Source organism: Ostrinia nubilalis (genome assembly GCF_963855985.1).
Source record: "Ostrinia nubilalis chromosome W unlocalized genomic scaffold, ilOstNubi1.1 SUPER_W_unloc_1, whole genome shotgun sequence".
In the NCBI taxonomy this organism is placed as follows: domain Eukaryota; kingdom Metazoa; phylum Arthropoda; class Insecta; order Lepidoptera; family Crambidae; genus Ostrinia; species Ostrinia nubilalis.
The window spans coordinates 1,974,861-2,001,542 of NW_026973566.1; the positions used below are offsets into that span (position 1 = coordinate 1,974,861).

General features: G+C 37.3%; 2 long non-coding RNA genes across 2 annotated transcripts in view; one reads left to right on the forward strand and one right to left on the reverse strand.

Annotated features, from left to right (window-relative positions):
* Positions 1 to 782: 782 nt before the first annotated feature.
* On the reverse strand, positions 783 to 1,544 carry LOC135087358 (uncharacterized). Its single transcript, XR_010260766.1, has 2 exons — positions 1,295 to 1,544; positions 783 to 958 (listed from the first exon to the last, which is right to left on the reverse strand). It is a non-coding gene; the product is annotated as an uncharacterized LOC135087358 (long non-coding RNA).
* A 1,965-nt stretch (positions 1,545 to 3,509) lies between these two features.
* LOC135087283 (uncharacterized) overlaps positions 3,510 to 26,682 on the forward strand; it is a 42,039-nt gene continuing 18,866 nt past the window's right edge. Inside the window, exons 1-2 of the long non-coding RNA XR_010260741.1 lie at positions 3,510 to 3,591; positions 3,894 to 3,949. This is a non-coding gene — a long non-coding RNA (uncharacterized LOC135087283). The remainder of the gene's footprint in view (positions 3,592 to 3,893; positions 3,950 to 26,682) is intronic.

A 26,682-nucleotide genomic window follows, 5' to 3' on the forward strand; every position in this document is an offset into this window, starting at 1 on the left:
AGGTTGTAATTTTTAATAGATTTCAGTTGGTTTGATTCTGGGTGTGGCAAGAAAATGTTTGTAAATCTTTGAATGTAGTTCTCTTTAAAAATAAAGGAATGTTTTCTTTGAGAAAAAAGTTCTATCTACAATATTAAAAGTACTTTCCCTCCAGGTGGCATTATAAAATTCCACCCTGTATTGCGCCATCCAGTCCCAAAATAATTTTTAAAAATATAAGAACAGGACTTACTAAAGTACTTACTTGTATTATTATGACATTTGTTGAAACTAAATGTGGTAAGTATTGCCTACTTACTGCTAAATTAAGTTAGTGTTATAGTAGGTACTTCATTACACAAAGAAAACTAATAATTTCTAAGAAAAAATCTGGATATGAAAAACCTACACACAGCAAAATTCTAACAGTAAGAAGAATAAAAGTATTTACTTAATAACTTATTTGATGCATTTAGCTGCATACCATGCCTGTAAAAGTAAGATTTTATGCACAAGAGCCAAACAAACAAGTTTAAGCTTGTAAAGAACTTCCAAACCTATTATTATGTAGAATAAGTTCTTAAAAGTGACATAGTATTTAAAAGTTTTTATTTATGAAAATAGCCTTGTCTCCGTCTGTATCATTACCATCAAAATATTACTATTATCTTGAACTCCATTAACATTGATGATTGATTGATACTTTATTATAGTAGGTATATTAGGTAACTAACAGTTGATAACATTCCTATATCATTTTTATCTCAACTTATTAGATATTTAATATTAATTAAAACCCAATGAATTTTAAAACACTCATTTATTAAGAAGGCTTATTTAAAGATAATAATCAATTTATGTTCAATTAAATATTTTGGAATTATGAACAGATTACTTTGGTTTGTTAAGATTTTATTAATTTTCATTAAATATTGGTTTTCCGGGACAAGTTGTACATCATTATTGATCACTTTAACATCTGAAAAGTAAAATATATAACTTTAATTAAATTGATAGATATTGTGCTTACATTTTGTTGTAAACATTAAGGATCAGTTGCATTACATAACTTTGACCGTAACTTTAACGATAACTGGTGTTTTCTGAATGAAGTTTGATAGATTTTTGATGTTTGTAAAAGTAAGATGGTGCAACCCAGCCTTATAGTTAAATAATTTCATCAAAACTGTACAATACTTTTAGAGTGCAAGAGTAAAAAACATTCATCCTCAAAAACTTTGACCTCTTAAATATTATTGAATAATTAATAGTGCCATCAATTATCAAACGTTTCATAGTTATCATCAAGCATTACCTTACGCTGCAATCACCATTCTCTTTATTTTACACAGGCAAAATATGCATAGAGTTAACGTAACAGTATCACATTGAAAACTCAGATATTGTTGCAATATTGTACAAGGCTTCTGTTACTATTATTTTTAAGATCACTTGTTTCAGCTATAGATTATTTCTTTGAGATATGTATGTAAGTAACTATTCTTATTAATTTCATTCGAACAAAACAACACCAACCAAATCAAAACAAACTTTTGTTTGACAGTTTGTCAAGAGGGGAGGGGGGGTGTAGGGACCATAGATTAGAGAGTGATAGGATGTTTCGTTCGGAAATTTAAATCAAGAGATTTTGAAACGTCAAAGGACAAAAATGTGAATTTTAACCCGTGTAGCGCCCTTCTGTCAAATTTTGTTTTGTACGACTGAAAAATTAAGGTCCCTCGAAAGTAGGTAAAAGTGGAGCAGGCATAATTTACTTTTATCTTTATGAGATAAAAATAATAATTTTTTAGCGGTGTGAATGTCATCATCATGTTTTAAAAAAAAACTTCTATTAAGGATCGATCGAAAAGCGAAATTTTGGACAGCGTTTTTTTTTCACAACTTCTATTTTTTAAATTCATATTGATAGGTTACGTCACACTATGGATCGAAATTGCGATTTATGGACATAGCGATATTTTTCATAATTTTTATTTGAAAAAAATACCTATCGATACGTTACGTTATTCTGATGAATATATTATGTCGTTAGATTTTCTTTAAAACCAATAGTTTGGTTGAAAAAAAATATTTTCCATTTTCGTTGTATGGAATGAAATGGCTTGTTGACACTATAATCGTACACTATCAGCGCGCGCCTAAAGTTGCCCGTTCAAAAGTTATGTGGTTCTGAAAAATGAAAAAAAAATAAAAGTGACTTTTTTTGGAATATCTTTAAAGATTCAACGAAAATATAAAGATTCCATACGTTAACAATTTAAATTAACCTTAAATTACTATTACTTATTATAACTTCTGAACAGGCAACTTTGGGCGCGCGCTGATAGTTTAGGATTATAGTCAACAAGCCATAGGCTTAGTCGAAATCGACCACTTTAAGTTTCATTCCATACAACGAAAATGGAAAATATTTTTTTCCAGCCTAACTATTGATTTTAGAGAAAAACTTTTAACGACATTTATTCATCAGAATAACGTAAGTTACGTTTGATAAGTATTTTTTTCAAATAGAAATTGTGAAAGAAAAAAATCAATATGTTCATAAATCGCTATTTCGATCCATAGTACGTCTTACTGATTAATTAATGTCAATATCCCCCTCAAGGATCAATAAGACCGGCGGCGGCTGCGCTGTTCATTACTTACAGTCATATAGATGAACTAATTTAAACTGAACCGTGTCACCAAACACATTGACAGGGGGGCGCCACCATCATTTCAACTATATAGTTTCCAACGTGGCAAAAATCGGAACCAGCGATTCGGTATTGACGGTGGTGGCGCCCCCCTGTCACTGTCACGGGTGGGACAGTTCGTTTTAATTTATGTATATTATGTTACTTACCAGTTATTAATAATAATTACCGACAGTCGAGGTAAAAGTAAGAAAGTAATCACATTAATTTATCACTTACAAATATCTTAAAAGAGAACACCGGCTCGTGTACAGCGTGTACAGCAACACATTTTGAACGTTTTGATATCTTAATATATTAATATAAATTAGTATAATGAGATTGGAATGTTTAAAATTTAAACGAACTGTTTAAAATTTAATAAATAGGTTTAGATGCGGCGGGGGTGGACCTTGGGCCAACCCTAAGCAGTTTATTTAATTTTATACATACGTGAATGATTTCTTTAATCACATTTACCAAATTATTCATAATAACCGATTGTTATTAATAATTCTTTTTCTATCATAATTAATCATCATAATCAAATCAGATTAAATAAAATCTGAGTTGCGTTCTATATCCTTTAGAGCGCCATGGTCTTTTTTAAAATAAAAAACGTTTAACATTTCCGTGCAATATTTCTTTGATAAAAATACTTATAGAAATGCTTTAGTTATTTTATGCGTATTTTTGCGATTGCCTAAAACCCTAAATCTTTATTTTCAAAACAAAATATATATTTTTTTACTGTTCCAGGCGAAATAGGTTGGTGACCAATAGGTTAAATACCACCAAACAAAAGTTGTCTATGGTCATAAGTTTTGTGGCCAAAAAAAGTTGAGTGAGACATTTCGCGCTCATTCACTTCCGCCTCCCTCTCGGTCGCAACTGTTTTGCATCTTGTTTCATCGCGGTAAGTTATGTGTAAATATTATTAAAATTATTATCCATTGGTTTGTCAAATAATAAAAAACTATTGTACAAATCAATTTTGATGATATATCAACTTAATTGTTTCTTTTCATCGTTCCGTTAGTGTAGGCATCATTTTTGTTGAAGGGGACGCCATTGTAAAACAAATGAAATAATGTTAAACAAACAACTTTTTATGGTTACAACTTTTTAAAGTGTAATGATCGAAGTTTTAAGTGTATTTTAGGTTCTTCAGTGCCATAGTTTGTGGTTCTTTAGTTCATTAAATGTGTATAATTGCAGTTTCACGATGCCCCGCTTCAACTACGATTCCACCACGGCCGTCTGCATCGCCACGGGTAAGTCTTATAAAGTCTTCATTTAATTTTGTTCTTCTTTCCATTATTTTCTGTATTTAGGTCCTTTGGTTCGTTAAAAATATACTATGTTTGGCTTTGATGAATAGTTATGGACCGCCATTTTTCTTCTTTTATAATTGACATGGCAATGGTGTTGTAGGTAGTTCATAACTGCATAAGATCTAGCTTTTTCAAGTCAATAACTTCACACATTTTCTAAATATGGTTGACAAGGGCGTAGCCCCTTATTCTATTTGCCAAGTTATTTAAATTACCTACACCTACCTACAATCATGGACCTATAAAAAAGGTCCATGCCTAACAGTAAATAGTTAATAACACGTAAGAAATCTTTATATTTTGAAACATGTCAATTCCACACAAGGTACTTGTATTAATAATGTCCTAACAGGCAAGTTATCATTTCATTGTTGATGAACATAAATTCACATTATCTATCAATAAAAGTTATTTAGATCTTCTTACTCTGAGATGATTTTCATATGAATAGTTATGTAAAATAATTTTACATGTAGGATTATTTACTGTTGAAATTGGTGTTACATTAGGTATTTAAAATACACAAGTAAGCATAACTTTAGTTCTTATTATAAACAAAGCATTTATTGAATCACATCTAATTTAATTAATGTTTCACTGTAGTTAAAATAATTGATTTGCTCTGAAATCAAATCAATAATAAGAACTTGATTGAATCCTTCTCAAATATTGGTAGGTAATATCAATGCAGTTTAAATATTATTTGAAAACCTTCAGATTTGCAATAGGATTATTTGCATTTGATACTACTTAAATATATCCTGCGCTTGTTATATTTGTATTTATTTATCAATATTTTCAATTTAGTGTGTTGAATTCTGATTTGACATTCATCTTACTAGGTATAGGACTTATACGTCTGGATCTGACCATAATATCTAGCCTTTTATGAATCAAGATTAATAATTATACTAATTATAATTTACCTACTTGAATAGTGGTATTAATAACATTTAATTTTTATCTCTTGTCATAAATTAATTAAATTCAAATAGATGTGCACCAATTGATTGAAGTTATCAATATTCATCATGTTTGAAATTGGTCCTATACCTACTTAGATTATTAATTTAAGGTCCTATAATATTTTTCATTTTTACAGAAACATAAATTCTAAATTTCTTTTGATTCATATTATTACTAATTTAATTTAGGTATGTTTGATAAGCAGAAATTAGGTAGGTAGGTACCTACTTATTGTCTCAATGGGGTTAGGTAAGCCTGTTATTTGAATTTGCATTAGTTTTATTTTAAGAAATATTGTATCAATGCAATGCATTTTTAGGTAGGATTAGCCTAATAAAATTACTTGTTGTAATATGAACTTACTGCAAAATGGTACAGTTACAGTAAAATAGGTTAGTACTAATTTGTATAATCATTGATTTCCATCATTACATACCTTAACTTGTAGGCATTTGATTTTAATACAATTTACTGTTTTCTTTAGAAATTTGGATACATTACCTACCTACTTAAGTAGGTAATGTTGTTGTTCAATTATAATAAAATTTCAAACTTTTGTTTACATTAACTTCTTATTACTATCAGCACTAGCTGCTATTAATTGTATGAGTTTGGATTTTCGGTTTAGGTAGGTCTCTATAGGTAGGTATAATATATCTACTTTTAAATTTATTTTAATTTCTTTTATTTATTAGTAAAAAACAAACTTAATTTCAATTACCAAAACAATAAAGGTATTTAATCAGGTAGGCTTGTAAAATTTATCACTTGTTCATTACATAACCATTTATAACTTATTGATTAATATAAATTTATTGACGATTTATTTTCAGAAAATTTGTTGGCACTATAGTTTGTCATTTTGTTTTCTGTGTGTACCTCAAAATTAGCATGATTGATATTGCTTTAAGGTGATGTTCTAAGGCCTTGTCAAAATGATTTAGATATTTTAGCGGAGAGTGTTAGAAGATAATGAAAGTATTTTTATAATATTACATAACTGAGTCGAAAATTAGCATTAATTATGTGACCAATCTTTTAATTATCTTCCCTGTGTCATATAAATCTATAACACTTTTTATCATTCAATTTAGATACTGAAGTTGCATTCTTTACACGTTTATATTTTATGACAATAATTTTAAGAGAAGATTGACTTGAATCTTTTTAGAGTTTTCGTTATTTTTGTCTTGATAAGGTATCAGCATATTATCTGAAAATAAAGAAACCACCTGCATTTTGTATTTCGAAGCAAATTACTTTCTTTTAAATTATGTATTCGTAATGCATAATAAGCGCGACTTCATTGTCAATCAGGCTATTATTAACTATTAATTTCTGGTAAAGGATTGTCCCATCAAGGCGATGCACGGTATAAAGGTAATAATGCACAGTGTGTAGCCATGTCAGCATGTGCATCCGCTTTGTCAGTTATTAAAAATCGGGCCGTGTTTGATGTTGCGGATATCAATACTATTCTTCAGTACGGTGATTTACTTTACTTGCAGTGTAAACCTCGGGACCACGTTTTCTTATTACCAGACGAATTGCCAAATGATTATCGAGTAGGGAACTTCGCGGTTAAAATTAATGCAATGGAACCCAACTGGATTGAAAACGGGCTTTTTCCAGCTTCACTACGCGATGTTGATGTTGCAACATTGCAGTTAGTTCATATTTTGCGCGACCGTGTATTCACTCGCGAACGTAACGATACTCGGGATAGTTACTTGTTCACCGGGAACAATTATACGGTTTCTTTTTGGAAATTTGGCAACAAATTTTATTTATTTAATAGCCATGCGGTTGGCATCAATAATACATTTAATCATCGGGACGAAACTCAAAATAAGGCGCGTTTGTTTTGTTGCCAAAATTTAGAAGATCTCGCAAAATTACTGTTCATAGGACATGCGTATACCTCGGCGCAATATTCTATACATAAATTAACTGTAGTAAATTTTGCGCTAAACTTAGATCCCGTCGTCCCACTCGAGCCACGCGACGCGAAATTAACAACGTTGAAACCTGTCGTAGTCCTTGAAAAAGTTGAGTTAGAATCAATAGACATTGCACCGGTGCAATCAACCAAACGAGGTCGACCCAAAAAAAAGAGATCATCTAAATCTAAAGTAGATTCTTCCGCACCGAAAAAATCTAAATTAATTAATGAAAAATTAAAACCAGTTGTGGTTCTTGAAAGAGTAGATTTAACTGCGTTAAAAATTGCCCATGATGCGAAACCTTTGTCCGTCAGTACTACACATTCTGATGTCAAATTGAAATTAAAGCCAGTCGTTGTAATTGATCGGGTCGATGAAAACGTAGCGTCAACTAAAACTATTAGACACCGAGAGGCTGTTAAACGATATGCTGCCCAGAACCCCACTGTTCATAGGGACGCGGTTAAAAAGTACTCACAAAAAAATCCCTCGGTTAATAGGGACGCGGTCATACGGTACACTGACAAAAATCCCTCCGTTAACAGGGACGCGGTCAAACGGTATTCTCAAAACAATCCCTCCGTCAACAGGGACGCGGTAAAGCGGTACGCGCGAAATAATCCCTCGGTTCATAGAGACGCGGTAAAACGATACTCTCAACAAAATCCGGAAGTTAATAAAGAATCGTCAAAACAATACAACGTAGTAAATCGGAACATAGAACCCGCGTTACGTAATTCCAATATTTTGATCGGACAAAAACAAAACGACGACCTAGATTCAATTCAGACCCATTCTTTTAAAAAATTGTCTTTAAATGACAGTCACAGATGTCCTCAATGTCAGGCGCGAATTTTTGTTGAGGAAAAAGGTAGAGTCAAGTGGTGTTGTGGTTCTGGAGCATATAATGTTCAAAATTTACCGCCGTTAACTGAAGAGTTCTATTCCCACCCAGCTTTCCTTCTAAGACCGCGAGCTTTCAATAATTTGTTTTCGTTTAGCGCATTAGGCGTTTCTCATGGTTTTCATCAACCAAATTCCGGTGTGTCTTTCTTAAAAATTCAGGGCCGAACTTACCATCGCGTTTTTGATTTAGCTTACACTGACACATATAATCCTATCGGTATGTACATTTACGACGAAAGGGAAAGGACAGCTGTAAGCCAAAATTTAGACATGGAGGTAGTTCGCTGCATTACCAATTTTATGCATAATGTTAGTCCGTACATAGATTGTTTTAAACGTTTAAGTCAGGAGCCTTCCGAGGAGGCACATTTGATATTTGAACCCACGTCGCGACGCTCCCATGGTAATATTTTGGGAGACATGCCAATCGGTTCGGAAATAGCCGCAATTCTGAGCACAGAACGCGAACGCTATATTCCTAAAGCTATAGTCATATGGCGCATAGGTGCTCGAAAACCGCACACTGTAGACATTTTACATCCGCTGTATGAAACTTTCCAATATCCTTTGTTGTATCCACACGGTAATCCCGGTTGGTTACCGAATAGACTCGATAACAACGGCGTAAAACTAACACAAAATAAATACGTCCGTTGTTTGTTGCTATCTGAGCCGCGGTTTTCAGAGTTGAGCAGACTTTCTGAGGAATGGATAGTAGATATGTTCTGTAGAATTTCAGAGGAACGACTTAGGTACATTTTTAACATGCAGAATCATTCCTCAGATGCTGCTCTTAGATCTGCTCCCCTTCAGGAAGTAGAAAACTCAGTAGAGATTAGTAACCAGATAGCAGCAGATGAAACCATACGGGGAGAGGGCGGTGTTGTGCCGGGACGTGTCTATCTGCCCAATACATTTACTGGAGGTCCACGGTATATGAAAACTAAATATATGGATGCGATTGCACTGGTCAATAGACTGGGCACTCCATCATACTTTTTAACGATGACATGCAATCCAAAGTGGCCCGAGATCCAACAATCTACTCCACAAGGACAAAGGCCTAATCCCTTAATTTGTGCGAGAGTTTTTAACTTGAAACTCGCACAACTTTTAAAAGACCTTAGAACTGGTGCTTGGTTTGGTAGATGTATGTATATTATGCATGTCATAGAATTTCAAAAACGAGGACTGCCCCATGCCCACATTTGTTTTAGAATCGAAGGGGGTGGTCCCATACAAAATTTTGAAATCGATCAATTTGTAAGGGCAGATATCCCTCCTCCTTCTGAGGCAGGTGGTAGATTACGCAAGGCTGTGCTTGATCACATGATACACGGCCCATGTGGACCTCCACATAGAACAGATTTGCCATGTTGGGATACTGAAAAAATGAAATGCACAAAGTATTTCCCTAAATCTGAAACGGCTGTAACTTACTGCGATGACAAAGGTTTTGTTCATTTACGCCGTGATAGTAAAAACCAAGCCACCATTAAATTTAGAAATAGAGACATAACGGTTAGTGATTTGTGGGTCGTTCCGTACAATGCCGCTCTTCTCCTCAAGTATGACTGTCACATAAATTTATTAGCATATTCCGCACGCGCGATCGTCAAATATCTATTCAAATACATGACCAAAGGTCCTGACGAATCGCGCGTTACAGTCGTTCCCGATTCAGATAAAAACAATGAAATCGAGCAGTATGTCACCAAACGTTACCTTGGTTCTTGCGAAGCGACGTGGCGCATTTTAGAGTTTGACGTAACAGCTCGCGAACCGAACGTAAAGCAGCTCGCCGTACACCTTGAGGGCCAACAATCCATCTTTTTCAAGCCGGGAACCGAAGCAGATGCCGCGCGCCGCGCTCATTCGGACTTAATAACTTATTTTAAAAGGCCTCTCGGTGAACAGTTTGATAACATAACGTATTTAGATTTTTACGAGCGGTTTATTGTACATTCACGACGTCCCACCACAAAAAATGTAGAAATCTTTGAATTGAGCAATAATAAATTTTTGACAAGACGGCAAAGGGGCGAATTAGTATCGCGTTTATTCTGGGTCGCGCCAAACAGAGGTGAATTATTTTACTTGCGTCTTCTTTTAGCGTCTCAGCCGTGTCGTAGTTACGACGATTTATATAAACTTGGTGGTCCATTGTGCAAAACTTTCCAGGAAGCTGCGAAAGCTCTCGGGATCGCGGACGATGAAGCGGAGTATGAGATTGCTATGCAGGAAGCATCTACATTTTTGACTGGACCACGGCTGCGTAGCTTTTTCGTACTCTTAGCTGTGAACGGGGTTAGGGTCGTTTCTTTGTGGGATAAGTACAAACATTTAATTGGTCAGGATTTTTTGCAGCGTTTATCCGATGACGCAGAAAAAGCGTACAAACTTTGTCTCGTCCAAATCGACCGGTTATTGCGTAAACATGGGACATCCCTTGTCGAGCAAGGGTTACCGGGCGTTATAGACGATTCGACCGAAGTAGGCCGCGAGCGCGTCGAATATAATCGCGACGAGTTAAACACGTTCGTGAGTAGCTGGCTACCAAAATTATCCCCCGACCAAAACCTCGTGTTTAGTTATATTCACACTCTCCTGAGTGACAGCGAGTTCCGAAACTCTAACAATACTGCCATTTTCATTGACGGGCCTGCCGGAACAGGTAAAACTTTGCTTTTAAATGTAATTGCTGCACACGCACGCGGAAATTCAGGAATTGTCTTGTGTACGGCGAGTTCAGGTATCGCGGCGCAAAATTACGTAGGCGGCATTACGGCACATAGCATGTTTAAATTCCCCCTCAACCCCGTAGATGATCTTGGTTACTGGAGCATTACCAATGGTTCGCAGCGCGCTGAGCTTGTTCGACAAGCTGACGTTATTATTTACGACGAAGCCCCTATGGCTCACAAATATTTAATTCACCTGCTTGATAGGTCTCTCCGCGATTTGATGAAGTGTAACAGGCTTTTTGGTGGGAAAATCGTAATTTTCGCAGGAGATTTCCGTCAGATACCTCCTGTCGTAGTAAAAGCTAAAAGTAACTCTGACGTAATCAATTGTTCAGTCAAGTCCTCACCGATTTGGGAACAAATTAAAATTTTCAACTTGAGCACTTCCCAACGTAACAGAGACGACCCAGAGTATTCTGACTTTTTATTAAAACTGGGATCGAATCAATTGCCGGTTCAAACTGTAAAGGTAAATCGTTCAATTTTAAATTTAGTAGATTTAACTTCCCACCTTTCTTATGTTACAGATTTGAACGATTTAATAGATTTTGTTTTTTCACATGTTGTCATTATTGAACCGGACACGTGTGCTGGTCGAGCAATACTCACCACACACAATCAAAACGTTAGGGAAATTAATTCCATAGTATTAGATAGAGTAGAGTCGGAACCGTTACACTTTTATTCAATCGATAAAGTCCTTTCCGATAACGCGGACGATATATTTTTAGGCGCGGACGCGTTAAATAAACTGCAGCCAAAGGGTGTTCCAGAACATGATCTAACACTAAAAGTAGGATGCGTGTGCATGATAATCCGCAATCTTAGTTTTTCAGACCGACTGGTCAATGGCACAAAAGTTATCGTCGTGAAAACTACGCCGCGCATAATAACCGTTCGCAAGCCAGGCGAAACAAACGAATTTTTGATTCCGCGTATCTTGTTTAAAGCTCCAATCGAACCGGACAGCCCCATCGAAATGACGCGACGGCAATTCCCCTTAGCTCTGTGTTATGCCATGACTGTTCATAAGAGTCAGGGGCAGACTATAAATCGGGTAGGCGTAGACTTGCGGTCGGACGTGTTCAGTCATGGCCAATTGTACGTAGCGTTAGGTCGGGTCCAAGAAAAATCGGATATCAAAATTTTAGTTTCGCGCGATAAATTAGTCGACGATAAACTTTTGCTTAATAATGTAGTGTACCCGCAGCTTCTTTAGATTACTTTTTTTATATATTTTTTTATTTTTACGCAGTTTCTCGGAAAGTGTAAATATAATTCACCTCATCAATCAATTGACAATTCTTTTGTGTAAATATATTTTAAAATCAATTAAAATCAAGCTGACACGCCTATACACGTGCATTATTTATTTATTTTTGCTTTTTTATACTCATTTCGCATGAATTCAAAATTTGGTGGTTTTTGTTTGGGCATGTTGGTTTTGTGTATATGAGTTATGCGTGTGTGGTGGTGTGAGTGGAGATAGTGAAGTATCGGGGGAATGGGCTATGTTAAATATCATCTCTACACTGTAGGGGTGGATCGGTATAGCGTCGTCACTTGGAGTATAAATCCATTTACATTGGTGTTTGATTTTAGAATAGGAGCTTTCTCGGTCAACCAAATTGAAGAAGAGATGTTATGATATCGCTGAAGGGCGAACTGAAGGATAGACGTGGACGACTGTTAGGGGGACACGCCAGCCTGTGGGCTGATGTTGCTGATGCTGTGGGAAACACCGGCGGACGTCTTGGGGAAGGTAACGACATCGAAGCGAAGAGTGTGGAGTTCGACAGCCGCATAGCTGCGGGCGTGAAGTTGAGGGGGAAGAGACCGGAGAGAAGATGCAGGGGTGACGAATCAAGGTAAGGTTAATAACCGCTTGATAATGTCCCACTTGTGCCAATTGAATGCCTCAGCGTCGACGGAATGTCAGGAAGTCTAGGTACAAGTACGAGTATGCCAATATAACAAACATATGCATGGTTCCGGAGGCAATGAGCAATGGGTGTGTTGATTTTTTGTTAGTTATATGCCGTTCTAAGCGTAACTGAACGGAATTGTTCTTACCAGCATATAATGGATATCGTATAATTGTCATTTTGTAAAAGTAAGCTTCAACCAAACCAACGCGTGCAAATCACCATCGCCGACGCGATCATAGGCGAATGACAGGTCGCACGACCAGCCATTGGCCTATGATCGCGCCGGCGATGGCAATCTGCACGCGTTGGTTTGGTTGAAGCTGAAATAATGTACAGGGGTAGCCTTTTTTTTCGCATTACTTGAATAAGCAATGCACGCTGCGTCGTAGGTTACACTGAAGAACATAGGTACTTTTATAGATATATAAAGTGCTTTAAACGGTTATGTAGAGAGTAGGTTTTCGAGGGAGCACATATAATATTTGAACCCATGCAATGACCGTGACGTAATGAATATGTCCGTTTGTTTCTTGCTATCTAAACCGCGGTTTTCCGATTTTTTTTATATTGTATGTAAAAAAATACAGTTGGCTTTAGGGATGGCCAAGTGGCCACTCCCGCCGCAACTTGACCTATTTTTAATACTATGTTGCATAAATTAATATCATAAATTAGTAATAAAACATTATGACAATAAAGTGATCCCCTCCATTGTCAAGATTATCTTCAGTCTGAATTGTTATTTTTATTAAATTAAAAAGAAAGATCTTGAATTTGTCATTCTCACTAAAATGTCTCTAAAATATGATCGAGTGAACCGATGGCTGGCTCATCCGTCGTATCTGTGAACAGGCGCTACCTTCGGGGACTGGTCAAACCAAGTTGTCCAGATTTTTACGCTTTTAATTTTGAATGGGGTGATGTTATAGCATTACTTTGCCACAGTTCCCATGGATAGTCAAAAATATTTTTGGTTACTTTAGTGTCAAAACAGTCACATTATTGGTAATAAAACATTACACGATTGTAAGGGATCCTCTTCAATCTTATTATGTTTAAATTTTTTCAAGTCTAGAATATGAAAAAAGATATCTTGGATTTGTCATTCTCACTAAAATGTCTCTGGGGTGGTGGCGTGGTGAGGCGGGTCGTTACATTCTCTAAAATATGATCGAGTGAAGCGATGGCTGGCTCATCCGTCATGTCTGTGAACAGGCGCTGCCTTCGGGGACTGGTCAAACCAAGTTGTCCAGATTTTTACGCTTTTATTTTTGAATGGGGTGATGTTATAGCATTACTTTGCCACAGTTCCCATAGATGGTCAAAAATATTTTTGGTTACTTTAGTGTCAAAACAGTCACATTATTGGTAATAACACATTACACGATTGAAAGGGATCCTCTTCAATCTTATTGTGTTTGAGTTTTTTCAGTCTGAATTATTACTATCATTAGAATATGAAAAAAGATATCTTGGATTTGTCATTCTCACTAAAATGGCTCTGGGGTGGTGGCGTGGTGAGGCGGGTCGTTACATTCTCTAAAATATGATCGAGTGAAGCGATGGCTGGCTCATCCGTCATGTCTGTGAACAGGCGCTGCCTTCGGGGACTGGTCAAACCAAGTTGTCCAGATTTTTACGCTTTTAATTTTGAATGGGGTGATGTTATAGCATTACTTTGCCACAGTTCCCATAGATGGTCAAAAATATTTTTGGTTACTTTAGTGTCAAAACAGTCACATTATTGGTAATAACACATTACACGATTGAAAGGGATCCTCTTCAATCTTATTGTGTTTGAGTTTTTTCAGTCTGAATTATTACTATCATTAGAATATGAAAAAAGATATCTTGGATTTGTCATTCTCACTAAAATGTCTCTAGGGTGGTGGCGTGGTGAGGCGGGTCGTTACATTCTCTAAAATATGATCGAGTGAAGCGATGGCTGGCTCATCCGTCATGTCTGTGAACAGGCGCTGCCTTCGGGGACTGGTCAAACCAAGTTGTCCAGATTTTTACGCTTTTATTTTTGGATGGGGTGATGTTATAGCATTACTTTGCCACAGTTCCCATAGATGGTCAAAAATATTTTTGGTTACTTTAGTGTCAAAACAGTCACATTATTGGTAATAACACATTACACGATTGAAAGGGATCCTCTTCAATCTTATTGTGTTTGAGTTTTTTCAGTCTGAATTATTACTATCATTAGAATATGAAAAAAGATATCTTGGATTTGTCATTCTCACTAAAATGGCTCTGGGGTGGTGGCGTGGTGAGGCGGGTCGTTACATTCTCTAAAATATGATCGAGTGAAGCGATGGCTGGCTCATCCGTCATGTCTGTGAACAGGCGCTGCCTTCGGGGACTGGTCAAACCAAGTTGTCCAGATTTTTACGCTTTTATTTTTGAATGGGGTGATGTTATAGCATTACTTTGCCACAGTTCCCATAGATGGTCAAAAATATTTTTGGTTACTTTAGTGTCAAAACAGTCACATTATTGGTAATAACACATTACACGATTGAAAGGGATCCTCTTCAATCTTATTGTGTTTGAGTTTTTTCAGTCTGAATTATTACTATCATTAGAATATGAAAAAAGATATCTTGGATTTGTCATTCTCACTAAAATGGCTCTGGGGTGGTGGCGTGGTGAGGCGGGTCGTTACATTCTCTAAAATATGATCGAGTGAAGCGATGGCTGGCTCATCCGTCATGTCTGTGAACAGGCGCTGCCTTCGGGGACTGGTCAAACCAAGTTGTCCAGATTTTTACGCTTTTATTTTTGAATGGGGTGATGTTATAGCATTACTTTGCCACAGTTCCCATAGATGGTCAAAAATATTTTTGGTTACTTTAGTGTCAAAACAGTCACATTATTGGTAATAACACATTACACGATTGAAAGGGATCCTCTTCAATCTTATTGTGTTTGAGTTTTTTCAGTCTGAATTATTACTATCATTAGAATATGAAAAAAGATATCTTGGATTTGTCATTCTCACTAAAATGGCTCTGGGGTGGTGGCGTGGTGAGGCGGGTCGTTACATTCTCTAAAATATGATCGAGTGAAGCGATGGCTGGCTCATCCGTCATGTCTGTGAACAGGCGCTGCCTTCGGGGACTGGTCAAACCAAGTTGTCCAGATTTTTACGCTTTTAATTTTGAATGGGGTGATGTTATAGCATTACTTTGCCACAGTTCCCATAGATGGTCAAAAATATTTTTGGTTACTTTAGTGTCAAAACAGTCACATTATTGGTAATAACACATTACACGATTGAAAGGGATCCTCTTCAATCTTATTGTGTTTGAGTTTTTTCAGTCTGAATTATTACTATCATTAGAATATGAAAAAAGATATCTTGGATTTGTCATTCTCACTAAAATGTCTCTAGGGTGGTGGCGTGGTGAGGCGGGTCGTTACATTCTCTAAAATATGATCGAGTGAAGCGATGGCTGGCTCATCCGTCATGTCTGTGAACAGGCGCTGCCTTCGGGGACTGGTCAAACCAAGTTGTCCAGATTTTTACGCTTTTATTTTTGGATGGGGTGATGTTATAGCATTACTTTGCCACAGTTCCCATAGATGGTCAAAAATATTTTTGGTTACTTTAGTGTCAAAACAGTCACATTATTGGTAATAACACATTACACGATTGAAAGGGATCCTCTTCAATCTTATTGTGTTTGAGTTTTTTCAGTCTGAATTATTACTATCATTAGAATATGAAAAAAGATATCTTGGATTTGTCATTCTCACTAAAATGGCTCTGGGGTGGTGGCGTGGTGAGGCGGGTCGTTACATTCTCTAAAATATGATCGAGTGAAGCGATGGCTGGCTCATCCGTCATGTCTGTGAACAGGCGCTGCCTTCGGGGACTGGTCAAACCAAGTTGTCCAGATTTTTACGCTTTTATTTTTGAATGGGGTGATGTTATAGCATTACTTTGCCACAGTTCCCATAGATGGTCAAAAATATTTTTGGTTACTTTAGTGTCAAAACAGTCACATTATTGGTAATAACACATTACACGATTGAAAGGGATCCTCTTCAATCTTATTGTGTTTGAGTTTTTTCAGTCTGAATTATTACTATCATTAGAATATGAAAAAAGATATCTTGGATTTGTCATTCTCACTAAAATGGCTCTGGGGTGGTGGCGTGGTGAGGCGGGTCGTTACATTCTCTAAAATATGATCGAGTGAAGCGATGGCTGGCTCATCCGTCATGTCTGTGAACAGGCGCTGCCTTCGGGGACTGGTCAAACCAAGTTGTCCAGATTTTTACGCTTTTATTTTTGAATGGGGTGATGTTATAGCATTACTTTGCCACAGTTCCCATAGATGGTCAAAAATATTTTTGGTTACTTTAGTGTCAAAACAGTCACATTATTGGTAATAACACATTACACGATTGAAAGGGATCCTCTTCAATCTTATTGTGTTTGAGTTTTTTCAGTCTGAATTATTACTATCATTAGAATATGAAAAAAGATATCTTGGATTTGTCATTCTCACTAAAATGGCTCTGGGGTGGTGGCGTGGTGAGGCGGGTCGTTACATTCTCTAAAATATGATCGAGTGAAGCGATGGCTGGCTCATCCGTCATGTCTGTGAACAGGCGCTGCCTTCGGGGACTGGTCAAACCAAGTTGTCCAGATTTTTACGCTTTTATTTTTGAATGGGGTGATGTTATAGCATTACTTTGCCACAGTTCCCATAGATGGTCAAAAATATTTTTGGTTACTTTAGTGTCAAAACAGTCACATTATTGGTAATAACACATTACACGATTGAAAGGGATCCTCTTCAATCTTATTGTGTTTGAGTTTTTTCAGTCTGAATTATTACTATCATTAGAATATGAAAAAAGATATCTTGGATTTGTCATTCTCACTAAAATGGCTCTGGGGTGGTGGCGTGGTGAGGCGGGTCGTTACATTCTCTAAAATATGATCGAGTGAAGCGATGGCTGGCTCATCCGTCATGTCTGTGAACAGGCGCTGCCTTCGGGGACTGGTCAAACCAAGTTGTCCAGATTTTTACGCTTTTATTTTTGGATGGGGTGATGTTATAGCATTACTTTGCCACAGTTCCCATAGATGGTCAAAAATATTTTTGGTTACTTTAGTGTCAAAACAGTCACATTATTGGTAATAACACATTACACGATTGAAAGGGATCCTCTTCAATCTTATTGTGTTTGAGTTTTTTCAGTCTGAATTATTACTATCATTAGAATATGAAAAAAGATATCTTGGATTTGTCATTCTCACTAAAATGGCTCTGGGGTGGTGGCGTGGTGAGGCGGGTCGTTACATTCTCTAAAATATGATCGAGTGAAGCGATGGCTGGCTCATCCGTCATGTCTGTGAACAGGCGCTGCCTTCGGGGACTGGTCAAACCAAGTTGTCCAGATTTTTACGCTTTTATTTTTGAATGGGGTGATGTTATAGCATTACTTTGCCACAGTTCCCATAGATGGTCAAAAATATTTTTGGTTACTTTAGTGTCAAAACAGTCACATTATTGGTAATAACACATTACACGATTGAAAGGGATCCTCTTCAATCTTATTGTGTTTGAGTTTTTTCAGTCTGAATTATTACTATCATTAGAATATGAAAAAAGATATCTTGGATTTGTCATTCTCACTAAAATGGCTCTGGGGTGGTGGCGTGGTGAGGCGGGTCGTTACATTCTCTAAAATATGATCGAGTGAAGCGATGGCTGGCTCATCCGTCATGTCTGTGAACAGGCGCTGCCTTCGGGGACTGGTCAAACCAAGTTGTCCAGATTTTTACGCTTTTAATTTTGAATGGGGTGATGTTATAGCATTACTTTGCCACGGTTCCCATAGATAGTCAAAAATATTTTTGGTTACTTTAGTGTCAAAACAGTCACATTATTGGTAATAACACATTACACGATTGAAAGGGATCCTCTTCAATCTTATTGTGTTTGAGTTTTTTCAGTCTGAATTATTACTATCATTAGAATATGAAAAAAGATATCTTGGATTTGTCATTCTCACTAAAATGGCTCTGGGGTGGTGGCGTGGTGAGGCGGGTCGTTACATTCTCTAAAATATGATCGAGTGAAGCGATGGCTGGCTCATCCGTCATGTCTGTGAACAGGCGCTGCCTTCGGGGACTGGTCAAACCAAGTTGTCCAGATTTTTACGCTTTTATTTTTGGATGGGGTGATGTTATAGCATTACTTTGCCACAGTTCCCATAGATGGTCAAAAATATTTTTGGTTACTTTAGTGTCAAAACAGTCACATTATTGGTAATAACACATTACACGATTGAAAGGAATCCTCTTCAATCTTATTGTGTTTGAGTTTTTTCAGTCTGAATTATTACTATCATTAGAATATGAAAAAAAAATAACTTGGATTTGTCATTCTCACTAAAATGTCTCTGGGGTGGTGGCGTGGTGAGGCGGGTCGTTACATTCTCTAAAATATGATCGAGTGAAGCGATGGCTGGCTCATCCGTCATGTCTGTGAACAGGCGCTGCCTTCGGGGACTGGTCAAACCAAGTTGTCCAGATTTTTACGCTTTTATTTTTGAATGGGGTGATGTTATAGCATTACTTTGCCACAGTTCCCATAGATGGTCAAAAATATTTTTGGTTACTTTAGTGTCAAAACAGTCACATTATTGGTAATAACACATTACACGATTGAAAGGGATCCTCTTCAATCTTATTGTGTTTGAGTTTTTTCAGTCTGAATTATTACTATCATTAGAATATGAAAAAAGATATCTTGGATTTGTCATTCTCACTAAAATGGCTCTGGGGTGGTGGCGTGGTGAGGCGGGTCGTTACATTCTCTAAAATATGATCGAGTGAAGCGATGGCTGGCTCATCCGTCATGTCTGTGAACAGGCGCTGCCTTCGGGGACTGGTCAAACCAAGTTGTCCAGATTTTTACGCTTTTATTTTTGAATGGGGTGATGTTATAGCATTACTTTGCCACAGTTCCCATAGATGGTCAAAAATATTTTTGGTTACTTTAGTGTCAAAACAGTCACATTATTGGTAATAACACATTACACGATTGAAAGGGATCCTCTTCAATCTTATTGTGTTTGAGTTTTTTCAGTCTGAATTATTACTATCATTAGAATATGAAAAAAGATATCTTGGATTTGTCATTCTCACTAAAATGGCTCTGGGGTGGTGGCGTGGTGAGGCGGGTCGTTACATTCTCTAAAATATGATCGAGTGAAGCGATGGCTGGCTCATCCGTCATGTCTGTGAACAGGCGCTGCCTTCGGGGACTGGTCAAACCAAGTTGTCCAGATTTTTACGCTTTTATTTTTGGATGGGGTGATGTTATAGCATTACTTTGCCACAGTTCCCATAGATGGTCAAAAATATTTTTGGTTACTTTAGTGTCAAAACAGTCACATTATTGGTAATAACACATTACACGATTGAAAGGGATCCTCTTCAATCTTATTGTGTTTGAGTTTTTTCAGTCTGAATTATTACTATCATTAGAATATGAAAAAAGATATCTTGGATTTGTCATTCTCACTAAAATGGCTCTGGGGTGGTGGCGTGGTGAGGCGGGTCGTTACATTCTCTAAAATATGATCGAGTGAAGCGATGGCTGGCTCATCCGTCATGTCTGTGAACAGGCGCTGCCTTCGGGGACTGGTCAAACCAAGTTGTCCAGATTTTTACGCTTTTATTTTTGAATGGGGTGATGTTATAGCATTACTTTGCCACAGTTCCCATAGATGGTCAAAAATATTTTTGGTTACTTTAGTGTCAAAACAGTCACATTATTGGTAATAACACATTACACGATTGAAAGGGATCCTCTTCAATCTTATTGTGTTTGAGTTTTTTCAGTCTGAATTATTACTATCATTAGAATATGAAAAAAGATATCTTGGATTTGTCATTCTCACTAAAATGGCTCTGGGGTGGTGGCGTGGTGAGGCGGGTCGTTACATTCTCTAAAATATGATCGAGTGAAGCGATGGCTGGCTCATCCGTCATGTCTGTGAACAGGCGCTGCCTTCGGGGACTGGTCAAACCAAGTTGTCCAGATTTTTACGCTTTTAATTTTGAATGGGGTGATGTTATAGCATTACTTTGCCACGGTTCCCATAGATAGTCAAAAATATTTTTGGTTACTTTAGTGTCAAAACAGTCACATTATTGGTAATAACACATTACACGATTGAAAGGGATCCTCTTCAATCTTATTGTGTTTGAGTTTTTTCAGTCTGAATTATTACTATCATTAGAATATGAAAAAAGATATCTTGGATTTGTCATTCTCACTAAAATGGCTCTGGGGTGGTGGCGTGGTGAGGCGGGTCGTTACATTCTCTAAAATATGATCGAGTGAAGCGATGGCTGGCTCATCCGTCATGTCTGTGAACAGGCGCTGCCTTCGGGGACTGGTCAAACCAAGTTGTCCAGATTTTTACGCTTTTATTTTTGGATGGGGTGATGTTATAGCATTACTTTGCCACAGTTCCCATAGATGGTCAAAAATATTTTTGGTTACTTTAGTGTCAAAACAGTCACATTATTGGTAATAACACATTACACGATTGAAAGGAATCCTCTTCAATCTTATTGTGTTTGAGTTTTTTCAGTCTGAATTATTACTATCATTAGAATATGAAAAAAAAATAACTTGGATTTGTCATTCTCACTAAAATGTCTCTGGGGTGGTGGCGTGGTGAGGCGGGTCGTTACATTCTCTAAAATATGATCGAGTGAAGCGATGGCTGGCTCATCCGTCATGTCTGTGAACAGGCGCTGCCTTCGGGGACTGGTCAAACCAAGTTGTCCAGATTTTTACGCTTTTATTTTTGAATGGGGTGATGTTATAGCATTACTTTGCCACAGTTCCCATAGATGGTCAAAAATATTTTTGGTTACTTTAGTGTCAAAACAGTCACATTATTGGTAATAACACATTACACGATTGAAAGGGATCCTCTTCAATCTTATTGTGTTTGAGTTTTTTCAGTCTGAATTATTACTATCATTAGAATATGAAAAAAGATATCTTGGATTTGTCATTCTCACTAAAATGGCTCTGGGGTGGTGGCGTGGTGAGGCGGGTCGTTACATTCTCTAAAATATGATCGAGTGAAGCGATGGCTGGCTCATCCGTCATGTCTGTGAACAGGCGCTGCCTTCGGGGACTGGTCAAACCAAGTTGTCCAGATTTTTACGCTTTTATTTTTGAATGGGGTGATGTTATAGCATTACTTTGCCACAGTTCCCATAGATGGTCAAAAATATTTTTGGTTACTTTAGTGTCAAAACAGTCACATTATTGGTAATAACACATTACACGATTGAAAGGGATCCTCTTCAATCTTATTGTGTTTGAGTTTTTTCAGTCTGAATTATTACTATCATTAGAATATGAAAAAAGATATCTTGGATTTGTCATTCTCACTAAAATGGCTCTGGGGTGGTGGCGTGGTGAGGCGGGTCGTTACATTCTCTAAAATATGATCGAGTGAAGCGATGGCTGGCTCATCCGTCATGTCTGTGAACAGGCGCTGCCTTCGGGGACTGGTCAAACCAAGTTGTCCAGATTTTTACGCTTTTATTTTTGAATGGGGTGATGTTATAGCATTACTTTGCCACAGTTCCCATAGATGGTCAAAAATATTTTTGGTTACTTTAGTGTCAAAACAGTCACATTATTGGTAATAACACATTACACGATTGAAAGGGATCCTCTTCAATCTTATTGTGTTTGAGTTTTTTCAGTCTGAATTATTACTATCATTAGAATATGAAAAAAGATATCTTGGATTTGTCATTCTCACTAAAATGGCTCTGGGGTGGTGGCGTGGTGAGGCGGGTCGTTACATTCTCTAAAATATGATCGAGTGAAGCGATGGCTGGCTCATCCGTCATGTCTGTGAACAGGCGCTGCCTTCGGGGACTGGTCAAACCAAGTTGTCCAGATTTTTACGCTTTTATTTTTGAATGGGGTGATGTTATAGCATTACTTTGCCACAGTTCCCATAGATGGTCAAAAATATTTTTGGTTACTTTAGTGTCAAAACAGTCACATTATTGGTAATAACACATTACACGATTGAAAGGGATCCTCTTCAATCTTATTGTGTTTGAGTTTTTTCAGTCTGAATTATTACTATCATTAGAATATGAAAAAAGATATCTTGGATTTGTCATTCTCACTAAAATGGCTCTGGGGTGGTGGCGTGGTGAGGCGGGTCGTTACATTCTCTAAAATATGATCGAGTGAAGCGATGGCTGGCTCATCCGTCATGTCTGTGAACAGGCGCTGCCTTCGGGGACTGGTCAAACCAAGTTGTCCAGATTTTTACGCTTTTATTTTTGGATGGGGTGATGTTATAGCATTACTTTGCCACAGTTCCCATAGATGGTCAAAAATATTTTTGGTTACTTTAGTGTCAAAACAGTCACATTATTGGTAATAACACATTACACGATTGAAAGGGATCCTCTTCAATCTTATTGTGTTTGAGTTTTTTCAGTCTGAATTATTACTATCATTAGAATATGAAAAAAGATATCTTGGATTTGTCATTCTCACTAAAATGGCTCTGGGGTGGTGGCGTGGTGAGGCGGGTCGTTACATTCTCTAAAATATGATCGAGTGAAGCGATGGCTGGCTCATCCGTCATGTCTGTGAACAGGCGCTGCCTTCGGGGACTGGTCAAACCAAGTTGTCCAGATTTTTACGCTTTTATTTTTGAATGGGGTGATGTTATAGCATTACTTTGCCACAGTTCCCATAGATGGTCAAAAATATTTTTGGTTACTTTAGTGTCAAAACAGTCACATTATTGGTAATAACACATTACACGATTGAAAGGGATCCTCTTCAATCTTATTGTGTTTGAGTTTTTTCAGTCTGAATTATTACTATCATTAGAATATGAAAAAAGATATCTTGGATTTGTCATTCTCACTAAAATGGCTCTGGGGTGGTGGCGTGGTGAGGCGGGTCGTTACATTCTCTAAAATATGATCGAGTGAAGCGATGGCTGGCTCATCCGTCATGTCTGTGAACAGGCGCTGCCTTCGGGGACTGGTCAAACCCAGTTGTCCAGATTTTTACGCTTTTAATTTTGAATGGGGTGATGTTATAGCATTACTTTGCCACAGTTCCCATAGATAGTCAAAAATATTTTTGGTTACTTTAGTGTCAAAACAGTCACATTATTGGTAATAACACATTACACGATTGAAAGGGATCCTCTTCAATCTTATTGTGTTTGAGTTTTTTCAGTCTGAATTATTACTATCATTAGAATATGAAAAAAGATATCTTGGATTTGTCATTCTCACTAAAATGTCTCTGGGGTGGTGGCGTGGTGAGGCGGGTCGTTACATTCTCTAAAATATGATCGAGTGAAGCGATGGCTGGCTCATCCGTCATGTCTGTGAACAGGCGCTGCCTTCGGGGACTGGTCAAACCAAGTTGTCCAGATTTTTACGCTTTTAATTCTGGATGGGGTGATGTTATAGCATTACTTTGCCACAATTCCCATAGATAGTCAAAAATATTTTTGGTTACTTTAGTGTCAAAACAGTCACATTATTGGTAATAAAACATTACACGATTGGAAAGGATCCTCTTCAATCTTATTGTGTTTAAGTTGTTTCAGTCTGAATTATTACTATCATTAGAATATGAAAAAAGATATCTTGGATTTGTCATTCTCACTAAAATGTCTCTGGGGTGGTGGCGTGGTGAGGCGGGTCGTTACATTCTCTAAAATATGATCGAGTGAAGCGATGGCTGGCTCATCCGTCATGTCTGTGAACAGGCGCTGCCTTCGGGGACTGGTCAAACCAAGTTGTCCAGATTTTTACGCTTTTAATTTTGAATGGGGTGATGTTATAGCATTACTTTGCCACAGTTCCCATAGATAGTCAAAAATATTTTTGGTTACTTTAGTGTCAAAACAGTCACATTATTGGTAATAACACATTACACGATTGAAAGGGATCCTCTACAATCTTATTGTGTTTGAGTTTTTTCAGTCTGAATTATTACTATCATTAGAATATGAAAAAAGATATCTTGGATTTGTCATTCTCACTAAAATGTCTCTGGGGTGGTGGCGTGGTGAGGCGGGTCGTTACATTCTCTAAAATATGATCGAGTGAAGCGATGGCTGGCTCATCCGTCATGTCTGTGAACAGGCGCTGCCTTCGGGGACTGGTCAAACCAAGTTGTCCAGATTTTTACGCTTTTAATTCTGGATGGGGTGATGTTATAGCATTACTTTGCCACAATTCCCATAGATAGTCAAAAATATTTTTGGTTACTTTAGTGTCAAAACAGTCACATTATTGGTAATAAAACATTACACGATTGGAAAGGATCCTCTTCAATCTTATTGTGTTTAAGTTGTTTCAGTCTGAATTATTACTATCATTAGAATATGAAAAAAGATATCTTGGATTTGTCATTCTCACTAAAATGTCTCTGGGGTGGTGGCGTGGTGAGGCGGGTCGATACATTCTCTAAAATATGATCGAGTGAAGCGATGGCTGGCTCATCCGTCATGTCTGTGAACAGGCGCTGCCTTCGGGGACTGGTCAAACCAAGTTGTCCAGATTTTTACGCTTTTAATTTTGAATGGGGTGATGTTATAGCATTACTTTGCCACAGTTCCCATAGATAGTCAAAAATATTTTTGGTTACTTTAGTGTCAAAACAGTCACATTATTGGTAATAACACATTACACGATTGAAAGGGATCCTCTTCAATCTTATTGTGTTTGAGTTTTTTCAGTCTGAATTATTACTATCATTAGAATATGAAAAAAGATATCTTGGATTTGTCATTCTCACTAAAATGTCTCTGGGGTGGTGGCGTGGTGAGGCGGGTCGTTACATTCTCTAAAATATGATCGAGTGAAGCGATGGCTGGCTCATCCGTCATGTCTGTGAACAGGCGCTGCCTTCGGGGACTGGTCAAACCAAGTTGTCCAGATTTTTACGCTTTTAATTTTGGATGGGGTGATGTTATAGTATTACTTTGCCACAGTTCCCATAGCATAGATAGTCAAAAATATTTTTGGTTACTTTAGTGTCAAAACAGTCACATTATTGGTAATAACACATTACACGATTGAAAGGGATCCTCTTCAATCTTATTGTGTTTGAGTTTTTTCAGTCTGAATTATTACTATCATTAGAATATGAAAAAAGATATCTTGGATTTGTCATTCTCACTAAAATGGCTCTGGGGTGGTGGCGTGGTGAGGCGGGTCGTTACATTCTCTAAAATATGATCGAGTGAAGCGATGGCTGGCTCATCCGTCATGTCTGTGAACAGGCGCTGCCTTCGGGGACTGGTCAAACCAAGTTGTCCAGATTTTTACGCTTTTAATTCTGGATGGGGTGATGTTATAGCATTACTTTGCCACAATTCCCATAGATAGTCAAAAATATTTTTGGTTACTTTAGTGTCAAAACAGTCACATTATTGGTAATGACACATTACACGATTGAAAGGGATCCTCTTCAATCTTATTGTGTTTAAGTTTTTTCAGTCTGAATTATTACTATCATTAGAATATGAAAAAAGATATCTTGGATTTGTCATTCTCACTAAAATGTCTCTGGGGTGGTGGCGTGGTGAGGCGGGTCGTTACATTCTCTAAAATATGATCGAGTGAAGCGATGGCTGGCTCATCCGTCATGTCTGTGAACAGGCGCTGCCTTCGGGGACTGGTCAAACCAAGTTGTCCAGATTTTTACGCTTTTAATTTTGGATGGGGTGATGTTATAGCATTACTTTGCCACAGTTCCCATAGATAGTCAAAAATATTTTTGGTTACTTTAGTGTCAAAACAGTCACATTATTGGTAATAACACATTACACGATTGAAAGGGATCCTCTTCAATCTTATTGTGTTTAAGTTTTTTTAGTCTGAATTATTACTATCATTAGAATATGAAAAAAGATATCTTGGATTTGTCATTCTCACTAAAATGTCTCTGGGGTGGTGGCGTGGTGAGGCGGGTCGTTACATTCTCTAAAATATGATCGAGTGAAGCGATGGCTGGCTCATCCGTCATGTCTGTGAACAGGCGCTGCCTTCGGGGACTGGTCAAACCAAGTTGTCCAGATTTTTACGCTTTTAATTCTGGATGGGGTGATGTTATAGC